Genomic DNA, 12,343 nt, shown 5'->3' with positions numbered 1-12,343 from the left:
AACATTCCGACATGCATACACTTATTCAAAGACTTTGTTACGAGTTCGAGCTTTGTTATGTCTGTTAACAAAACAAATAACAATTTGTTAGTGCATTAATGAATGAATGAACCCCGTACGTGCGGCACTGTGTAAGTCAATGTCGTGTCAATAGACGCATCGCTAATGAGTCAAGTTGTGAAATGATGCGATAGACGCTCGAGGTCATCAAGATGTCTCTGTATTTCAGGTGACCGGCTTAACGATGTAAATGAGCAGTCGTACTAGAGTATAAGTCATTTCATACCAAGAAGCATCTGTTACTAGCACTACATCACTCGTATGATATTTCCAGCTGTATCTCGTAAGAATTAACTAACAATACTCCTGAAGAAGGTCAGGCTTTTAAGCAATAACACTGTCCTTTTATGCATATAGTTGAAAATATCAGTCTCAACTCTCTACGTGTGAATATTTCCAACTTATTAAAGTTAACTATAGTCATAATATTCGTACATTAGTCTTCATCAACATTTTTTCTGTTCGTGTTTATAATGCAATTTAACTTAATAACAATAACATAATAAGCTCATCAGCGCACGGCTACTACATTGTAGTTATATTTTCCAGGTCATAAAACTTGATTGCTGAAAGTGAGTCTAAATGAACCGCTGTTGACACCTTGTTGGAGTATAACGGCAGTTAACAGTGCATGCAGTCATGTTGATTTAATCCGGCTTTTTTGCGACATTTAAAGCCAGACGTGTCTGTTGCAATAAATGATTGTGTACGTGTTATTCTAAACAAGTAGGTATCAGAGTTTACCAGTCATCATAGCATGATTTTGATCATCAATAATAGCTAATTAAACAGCAACTTATACTGCAACCGAATTAACACATGGTAATTCGATGCGAAAGACCCCGTTTGATACACTTTATTGAGCATAAAACACGTAACACGGAGGCACAATATTAGTACGCAATTCCTTTCATAGAATGCTCAATGAATGTGAATTTACATTGAGCAGGTAACGTGATGTAAATTCACTGGGCTGTGTTCTATGAATCGGTAGTTCACATCTAAGGACAGTCTCTGCTAGTTTATGTTATGCGCTCTGTCGTTTTCAGAGCACACTGGACGTTATGTCATATATTCTAGTGCAGGTGATATATGTTATATATTTTCATTGGTCGTATGTAAAGATATACGAGTATGTTGCGTCTATAAGTACGATAAACATTCGCTTCTTCGACGTAAATTGCTCCTTTAAATCTTATTCGCCTAGTTATGGCTTAATTAACTATGGTCAGTTGTCTATATACTAAACAATTGTTTCAGTTTACGATATGGAAATCGTGAATTATAGATATTAATTATATGGTTCACCAGCCTCATACATTAGAATACGATGCAACAAGAATCGTAACGTTAAACTAGTTTAGTTGTTTATTTACTTAACTAACGACTAAATGACCGTATTTGTTGCAAGATTCGGACACAATAATAAAGTTTCTACACTCATTCTATTTTTGGATTACCACAATTTAACCGATAACAAAATAATATATTGTTTGTGTTATGTTCGTGTCGGGGTTTTGTTTCACACTCCGCTTATTTTCCTGCATTCAATTTGTCGGAATGACTACACCTACTTAAGTAGTGTTTACGTAAATACATCGTCTATTTAAGTATGCGCCAATAAACTAAATGCTTGGGCGGATGAGGTCGTGCGAGGCATTCGCAATAACGCGTAATTTGTACTTCATGACGATCAATAGGCAGTTTTACGGAAGCATTTCATACAAATCTTCCCACTTTATAATATTAGCACGATTATGTTCTATAAATTAACTTGTTTATGTTTGTACGTGGCTTCGATACTAACGCACTTTGTTACCAGCTAGCAACACTCCCCTCTAGATAACCCCGATGTACATAACCGCTCTGCTGTCTCGTAATTGAGAGGGAACTCTAATATGTTGATGATAAAGATTCAGAGCCTATGTCATTATAGTCCTTCTCTACTACAATTTCAAATAAATATTCCTTCTCGTAAAATGTCGGTCAAAACAGCATAAATTCTATCACAGCAGGTTTTCGTTATACTTAGCCAAGATTTACGTAACAATGCAGATTATTATTTAACAAAACATGTGTCAGAATGTAGGCCGCACAAATATATTACCTACTAGTGTGTGACAATAGCGTCGTTTTGCACTCGCAGCGTAGCCACTGTACATTATATTACAAATGCGGTGAGCGACCTCACACGAGCTACATTTGGCTTAGAATTAGTAATTTTCTAACAATATGTATTTTAATCTTAGAAAAGCAATCGACTTATCTGGGCATAGCTTTGGAAGATATTATACTACTTGTAAACAATTTATGAACAATGAAATACTCTAAATATTCACTGCATTCAATACCCATAACAAAGCACTTGAATACACAAAAGATTTCAGATATACTAACCCTAATCTACGGCCTGAAAACCCGGCTGACCCAAATTTGGTGCGCGATATAAAACATGGCAAGATAGTCCTACAATCTGTAAATGAATTCTGTTGTGTCTGTGATGTACGTACATATAATGTAGTACATATATGTCTGTATATGCCACCGACACACTTTGTGTTGGCAAAGGCTTACGGTCACCTCGTAAGGGCAAGGAACGTGACGTTGTATACTCACATACGCTTATCACAGAGCCTGCTTTCCATACAAACTCCATTAAAGACTACAGTAATGAAAACCCCAGTACCTACGATTGTAGGCTTCTTGTTTCTATTTACATATTCGCTAACAAGAAAATATATGAATCTTACCTACCTTTTATACATGTAATAATAAAGAAAGTATAAATTTTTTAAAATGCATAATTATAGCCGCTATTATTCTTGTATGTGATAGCTTCACATCTAATTCTTGACCTGGGTAATGTTGCTTATCATCGGTAATTGAATTGAATGCGCGGTCACCGCTCTATCACAGGCCAAAATAGATAAATATAACAAACTAATTTAACTTGAATGAATATAACAAAACATATAACGATTGATAACTTTGTTTGATTGCATGGACCTATGCAATGGACAGTCTGAGGAATGAGAACTGGCCATATTTATGTTTAACATCGATCTTGTCAGCACTTTACAATTGGTCAACGTTCTCAATCATGTCAATACTAGATTGACGATGCAGTTATATACCAGATTTTGCGAATTCCACGCAAGCCCCGGGCCAGCGAGTCTGAGTACCAGTATTTGTTACACTGCAGCTTCAACTCTACCAATTAGGTATTAAGTTTCTCTTCAATGTTGCTCAATGTGATGTAGTGAAGTGATCCTTGCCAATTTCTTTCAACTTTCACATTGTCTAACAATCGACTATTCTAGTCTGTGTCTGGTTCATGTCAGACCGTTAGCAGGAAGTGCATCGTGATATTCAACATGATAGTGCGATTTTGTGATGTTTAACATTTTTTGCACGAGTATTTACTGCTACATGCGCAGACTTAATACACTCGTAGACAAAATATAGATAAGGATTGTTTAACCTGCAAGTAAAATAATACGATAAACCGATGCATCTCTCAGTCATGTGTTATTATTTTCAAGCCTATTTGCGTCATCGTCTGTTTGTTATTTGCGTTATTTCCTACTATAATTATATTTTAGTATTTTCGGAGCTTAACGTTTGCTACAAAACCTGGTGCTATCTATAGTTTCTGTAACACCTATCGTCGAACCTTTATAAATATCTACGTATTGCCAGGTCACAAAATAGTATTTCTTGCTTATAACGTTAATGTGAGACGACGTGTCATAGAAATATAAAAACAAGCTTGCAATGAATGTAAAAGGCACCATCGGTACACAACATATTTGCCGTTGGACCTCTTTGACGTGGAATCAGCAGCCCTATCAGAGATCAAAGGGGATCTGTGTATTATAATATTACGTGTATGCGTATGGGATAAATGGGGCACGCGCTCATAAAGGGACAATGTTAATTAAAGAGGGTGTCCCCCTTCGGTTACCGTCGACCGGTTATGCAGACGTCGACAGACGAATACAATTGGGGATATTCAAAAAAATGGTACACTGCTTGAATTTCGTATTCAAAATTTTAATGATACTCTAGGATATTATTTTGGATTAAATTTAAATAATCATAGTATCTAGTTTATAAAAACAAAGTTTTTTTTTCATACTCATTAAGATTAAAGGAGAAAAATGCTAAAAATTGGGGGTAGGGAAGCAGGAAGTGTCCATTTTGATACTAAACTTAAAATTGAGTATAAATGAAACAACACCGAATTCCATAAATTTAATATTTTTTCCTGGATAGAAAAAATATCTTTTAATTATTGGCGAATTACAATGGCGAAAAAGATGATATTATAATTAAATGCAATCAATTTTATCTCGGTTTTGTTACCATGGGGTCCAAAACGACAATTATTTTTTATGCTATTACCATAAAATGCTCCAGATCCCATCAGAAACTTGTAAAAAAAACGTTAAATATCAATAACTTTGGAACCAGAGCCCATATTTTTTCATAGGTTGAGGAGTTTTTCGTAAAATCGATAAAAATCTTAGAAATATTTGAGGGACAGTAACAAAACCGAAAGTAACAAAATCGTAAGGTTCAGTTTACATGATCCTATGGCATAATATTAAAGCACAACTAATTGTATGTTTCTACGAATTAAACATACATGCATTATTTACTTCTTAACACTTACAAATTATTCAACATAATATATTTTTATTGTTTTTATATCACAATTATTTATTTTATATATTTTTTTTATCACAGATTGCTCCAGAAGTTGCAGAATAGTTTAGCTGTAAATAAAAAAAAGAATTTATTAATTATAAATATACACATATCTCAAATAAATAATGATTAAACAATTATAAACATACAAATAATTCTAATCTCTAATGTAATTTTAACGTATTTTGTAATTAACAAGTAAAATATCAATATCGAAACACCAGCATGTAAGACTAGCTTTTTGACGTCGGTTTTGTTACTTTTTCGGTCCGACTATATGTTACCTTACGTATAGTAACAAAACCGAAGTAACATAATTAGCCCGTCGCACTTTCAAAAAAATAAATTAGTAATTCTATTTATCTTATGGTTAAATTATCAGCACCAAATTGTTTATTAAAACTAGTTCTTTTACATGAATGCAACCATATAAAACATGTATGGTACAGTTACAAATGAATTAGTTACAAACCTGACAGTAAATTTTGCTTCACTGCGGCTGCGCACACAACTCACTTCCACTGGCGACAAATAACACCGAAATTCTAGTTTTAAAAATTGCCGATCCTTTTCACATGTGTTGCAATATTAGAAAAATAAAACGAAGTACGTTTTAGTAAGAGATTTCCGCAAGAAATCGTGGTAACAAACCCGACATGTCCGGAAAGATCGAATTTCGGGGACAACAATAATTTTTTTTTTATTCAATAAATATAACATTTTATTACATTTCTACTTCATTCGAATGAAGAAAAAGGTAATTTTAACCGAATTCACAAAAATATTTTGAGGTATTCGAGGAAATTTTACTTCAAAATTTAATTTTTAAGTTGTAGATTGCACTGGGGACAGGTCGAAATCGAGGGGTCTGGTGTGATAAAATCTAGTGTAAAAAATTCAGTTTTTACTCTATTCAAATAAATGAAACATAGAAAAGAAGAATATAAAATGCATTTTCCGTTAAAAATAAAATAAAAATTAATCATATTATACAACTTCGAGAAAAAATTTAGCAAGTCGAGGGACATGCCTAAATTATCGATGTGCCATTTTTTTGAATATCCCCAATTAGTAATTGAACTACATGAATGCTCTACCACATTTATTATAGTGTTAGTTTCAAAAACCTATAATACATATGCCACACTACGCGCGGCTCTTGCAATATTAATAATTAATTATTCATACGCCCATCATTTATCTGCTTTATATTTGAGGAAACTTCTGCTTTGTAACTGTCAGTGGATATTCCCCAAACTGGAGTGACGTGTATTATCCTGATATCATATCAATGTTGGAAAACCGTTCTCAAATATTTATATAAAATCTTTTTATCTCTATAAACACCAAAGACTGTGAGGTTAAACACCTGAGAAACTAAACAGTTTTTTTGCTGTGTCTGGTTGTAAAAGTATTAGTTACATAAAACACTTAAACAGCGACTTCCTTCTTGAATTTAGCACGTCTGGGACATAATAACATGGTGGCGAGTAGATGATGATGCTGCACATAATATTGCTCGAACGCGTGACGTACTCAAATGGTTCGCATTCTTATATGGGTACAGAAATAAATAACAATATCAAAACTAATGAGGTTTTAATTGCAGGTCATACAGAACATCGAAGGGACACAGACGTCGAATACGGTCATATTTAATAATGCAAAAAATATGCAGCATCGGATCTCTTGACATCATTTTGAACAAAAAGTTGTGAATATAACAAACAAACTGCAGACGATGTCAAATAACTCATCTGCGCATTTAAACATCCGTTATTTTGTTAACAGAATAAATTAAATATTACCTTTAATTTGGACGCATAATGTAAAAAAATAGTAGTCAGCTTATTGTTGACATTTTAACTAACGTCATCGCGATTGCAGTGACCTCGTTTTACAATTTTCTACTGCATTTATGTATAAACATGCTATTAAATCCTCGAGTACTTGGTAAATATAGCTGTGTCAACTGATGTTATCTGCATTTATTTGTCGCTTTGTAGGATCATGTAAGATGTTACATGATTTCAGATATCAGTTGCTACAGATAGTTGCTACAATAACAAAAAAAAATACGAACTGTTTTGTAGAACTTTAAAACTACCCGGTAAACAATCTCTACCTATCTCTACAAGAATAAAAAAATCATATCACACGAGAATCGCTTTGCAAAAGTTTAAAACCGTGTTGCCACTGTACGATGCAAACATTACATGCAGACATTACCAGTGTTTCACCTTAAATGTCTTGGTTACTAGAAACGATTACTACGCGAGACATATCCAGTCGGTCGGTTCCTTTGATATATTATTTGTCTTCATTAAAGCACATGTATTTAAAAATATGTTTATTTTACAAAGCTTTGTGTGACGTACAATTATTGAGGGCATGCAAAGTCCCCAACCCGCACTTGGCCAGCGTAGTGGACTCAAGGCCTAACCCCTCCCTCATTACGGGAGGAGACCCTTGCCCAGCAGTGGGACATGTAATGGTAATGAGTTAAATTTATTTTTTATTGTGTGACGTATCCTTTTGCTACTCAAATATCTTACACCCTTCGACATCGTACAACAAGACATAATAAAATGAATTCAGATTCTTATTTAGAGCCGCTTTATGCATTGTACCCAATGCATAGGCCGACAGCGAGGTGACCATTTTCGTAACTTACTCTCCTCACTGTGTTGCATAGAATCAAGCGATTTCAACATCGTCCGTCCGTCCCCTATTACGCACATGTCCGTTCTTTGTTGGCATCGATGGTCGTCTATGTTCCATTCTATTCATAGACCTGGGTTTAGTCACTGGCGTTTGCCACCATGTCTTATTCCCTAGACCTATCACCGTTTGCTACCAGGGGTGTGTGGTGTCGGTTACACACGGTTTTCAATCAATGTAAAAACCTTCCATGATACAGTATCGTGTGTACATGAGCACGTTTACGCTGACTTACTTTCATTTGCTTACCATAACACATTTGTAGGCAGTTAGAATAAATGATTGCACAATTAGAGACAAACGAGGCGCTCTTCACATAAATAATGCGTCGCGGTCAATTTAACATTCACATTACCTTGCGGCTGGCGCGCAATGGTGGCCGCTCGAAGAAACCGCCGCACCTGTCTAGACGTGCTGACTTCACCGCGAAATAGTAAACGATACAAGGCTGAGCATTACAATGCACTCTACGAATGCACCTCGCCACTAACTCTCCAAATCATAATGCGAAAGTTTGCACTTTGGATGGACTATTGTTATTAATCAATCAAAACGCGGATGTCAGGCTGAACGCTCTTGTTTTCATTTCAAATATGCATGCTATAGCTTGAAGTATTTCGGCGAATATTAATCAATGTTTATGGTTATTAATAAAGTCCTCATGTCTAGACAGATTATTTTATACCAAAGACAATTTCCGGAAATGAAAGAAATGTAACAATAACAAAAGACTAAACACTGAAAATGTAGTTTATAAAACTAGAAACAGGCATGACAACATTTCAATGTCAGGTAAGTAACATTTACAAATTGACGCGTGTACGGACATCGAGTGCAGAGCTTCACTAAACCGTTGTCTCATTCTGTAGTGTCACGGTCATTGTGACCAGCTGGTGAATAGGTAAGGAAGCAGAGACGGCCCTGGCCGAGATAACGTCCCGCGTTCCTTCATTCATATTCACTTGCCAAAAAGAATGGGTATCAATTTACAACGACACTCGCGTCTTTTGTAGTATAATGGTATCTATGAACAGTAGGTAGAACTCATTAGTAAATAAGACTGCATGCGTTGAGATAATTAGCATACGTTGATTTCGAAACAACGGAAATGATAACAATTGAGTCAACATGGCGAAAAAAGGAATATTCCGAAAAAAGTGTGTGTGTGTCCTCATACATTCTGTACAAATATTATCAATATGAAACCATCGATATCACATTATGTAGTCTCTCACTTTTCTAGTTTGTTAAGTTTTTTATTTAAATCCCAGATAACGGTTTCAAGTTCCATTGAAGCCTTTTAAGATCCTAATGCCCTAATTGCTTATTAAAAAGATTTTAGGAGTAGCTTTGCATAAATTTTACTAAGACATCGCGGACTTAACGACGACTACGAAAAAGTAAGATAGGTAATATCAAAATATAAATAGGATTTTGGTTTTTAACATTCAATTGAAACTTCGTGTTGCATGAAAAACAATAAATAAACTTGGTTTATGGTCTAAATTTGAATACAGAGTGCAATAAAACAGTGGTTTAGTCCCACCTTTGTCTAAATAATCTACTTCCTGCAGAGACTGTGGAGTATCCGCTTTCGCCCTCGCTCGCCGTAGAGAATCTAGCCAGACGATACGCTTCGTTGCCTGAGAAAAATGTGTCTACCAACATAATAGTTACAATAGAAATACCAGTCGAAATCACATTCCGTTAATAGCTCTATGGCATACTAAATTTCATAAATAATTACTTTTAAATTGATGTCTACATTCATCATTACCATTACATAAAAATATATTTTCAACGTGACTTCGAAAACTTTATTCATTACTTTTACTTTAATGTGCCGTCTGTGTGTAAAAACGGTATTTTTTTTGTCACACAGAAATATCTGATTGCTTTCCAATAACATAATAATTTGATTCGCCTAGAAAACATAATTACAGGTAACTTTCGCAGTGTAAACCCCATAGTCGGAAGGCTGCCTCCCAAAGGCATTGACTTATGCTAAATCTTCAACTGCCTGTTTTGCTGAAAGCCTCTACGTTGAACTCCCAACTGCGAGATTAGCTCAGCTTACGGTTTCAGGTAACTACTATTTAATATCATGACATTATTTTGTTTTGAATTAAGTAAACGGGTTATAACAGTAGATTTTGTTTCAATTACTAAAGTAAGCAGGGTTAGAAATTCTGTAAGTATATAATAAAATTTTTTTTATGAAAAATATTTACAGGCTGCCTATGATAATTGTCTCTGAACTTTTTTCGTAGATATTTATTTAAGTTCTTTCGATGACATTTAGTTAGGTACTTGTTGAAGCTATTCCTATTTCCAGAACAACAATACTAACCTAAATTACAATTGGACGTCGCAGTGGAAATGAATTGTTATACACATTTGATCGGAGATCGACATCAAGTGTCGTGACAATTAAGTCACGTGAATGCGAATATGCGGCTTGCGACACATGGTAGGCGCCAGACGTCTAGACGGCCCGTCGCGTCACCTGAAGGCTCTTCAGGAAGGCCGCCAAAATTCCTCTCCCCATCGCTGCCGCCGCCCGCGCCCTCCCGAACTTGCCTATATACGGTACACTTCACACACATAATATGATCTACCTAACTAAGCGTACAATAAAAATATAATCTCATTACGTATCCCTCCTCAGTTACGTTGTGTAACGTTTTCGAAATAAAAATCTCATATTTGGTGTACAAATATAACTTAGAACGCAATTTATTATAAAAATGATTATATCTAAAATATGCTTGTCAGTAGTCAGGCAGTCGACCTTAAAGTATATAAAACTTCACCTCTTTAATTAGGTCAAACTATTTTTTACGTTAGACTTTTGAGGAGCTGTTGAATCAGCAGCCGACTTACAGCAGAGCAATAAAGTGGGTTTATACAAGTTTTAAACGTTGGTCCGATGAGAAGACAGATTGTTATCACATAAATAATCTTCTGAATAAAAGATTGCTGCAAAAGTTTTATTGAATGTTATTAAAAAATACTTCTTGTGCAAATTCACTTACAATACTAACCGAGCATTTGTATTTGTAGTGGTCACAAATTGCATCATGATAATCAATAACGGCTGTCAGTCTGGTTCATTTACATACTTTTACGCAAAAGCGGTTATTTTTTACTTGCGTGAACAAGTAGCGACTACAAATATTTGCATACTCTACAGCCAAGTCTACTTGATTTAATTAAAAATAATGGTACGTTTACCATTAAGTCTCGACAAATTAAATAACCGGTTGCATCCTTGATCGGTATCTCGTACAATATGTCGTATTGTATTGCATTAAACATTGCGCAAACGATGTGTACAGTACAAGTAGGTTCACGTACTTATGCCATCCTATCATTTCCCTTGGGTGTCGTAAGCGACAAGCGGATTACGATGATGCAATGCCCTAGTTCCAACTTGTGCAACAAACAACAGATGCATGTCATCTATATTCTGTTAACGTCATATTACAATCACAGAATGACTACTTCAGCATTCATTAAACCAGACATGGAATATACGACACAAATATATATAACTAGGGTAAACCATATCCTACATGTCATAGAAATATACAAGACGAAATTCTAGGTGTAAATATAGCTGACTTTTATAACAAGTTTAACATCACCAATATACCTGAGTTCGCGAAATTCATGAAGTGTTGACGATATCCAAAGTCCTTTTAGTATGAAAACAACACTACATACCTAGACAACTTGAAGTATTCTTATCTTGTATGTCACATTGGAACGTGAAAGACTGCTCATATCTAATCTGGTGCCATCCAATATTATTTCATATCCAAAAGTACATAAACAGAACATTACAAGTCAAGTATTGACAAATAATATCTTGTCTACAGGCGTTACTGCTTTCTATAGTTGATTTTGTTAATTCCAATGCCTACTAACTGATTTACCCACTGTATAACTGACAGAATGTATATTAATATCCCACTATTACATACGATGATACACGTTTGCATATAAATATTCAAGACACAAAGTAATAGCAAGCTCATAAATATAAAAAATGTTGTATTTATGCAGGAGCAGCTGTTAATAGATGCAGTTAATACACATATTTTTTAATTAATGTAAAACATTTGAATATTGACTTTTTAATCATTTATTCTAATAATGACATTTTATCCTTTTACATATAAAAAATCGTTGATACACTATTGCATTATCTTGTCATTGTAAGTAAAAAATGTAGTCGGGTAAAGTAACAGGATAGGTTCCAATTTTTCCACTAGCTATTACAAAAGGTGACGCTGACCTCATTAGCGAATAGACAGAGCATAACATAACTAAACAAACATTTGCCCAGACAAGCTGAAACAGTGTGCAAACGAAGCGTATCAAGTGCTATCGGCGCTTTTGCAGATAACAGCAGTACTGGTGTACAAGATAATCACGTATCGCCCGACAAACGCTATGTATATGTGTCGCGCAGAACGCGTACCTACTGTTATTATTTATAGAATGTCGTGGCTCATCTATATTTATTCGATATAATAAATTCTCATTAAACCGAATTTATCGATCAATATTTTTTATCTTACGATCTGTGTAGAGTCGTAAGGTTCGTGTGAGTTTATAGATAACTTTCTTTAATGTCTGCCTCGATACACTTCATTTATGTTAATAATATGACGACAAATAAATGCAGAAATTAGAGTAGTACTATTCGTACTATAAAATATGATTAGTTGTCGATTCATTTACATGAATTGCAGTAACGACATTTATCGACGTAGCCGACTTTAGCCGTGATGAACAACGTCGAAGGTTATTTTGTGTCGAAGACGTCAAAATATGACCCAATTCG

This window comes from Anticarsia gemmatalis, chromosome 14 (assembly GCF_050436995.1).
Source record: "Anticarsia gemmatalis isolate Benzon Research Colony breed Stoneville strain chromosome 14, ilAntGemm2 primary, whole genome shotgun sequence".
Taxonomy (NCBI): Eukaryota; Metazoa; Arthropoda; class Insecta; order Lepidoptera; family Erebidae; genus Anticarsia; species Anticarsia gemmatalis.
This window is presented reverse-complemented; position numbering follows the sequence as displayed.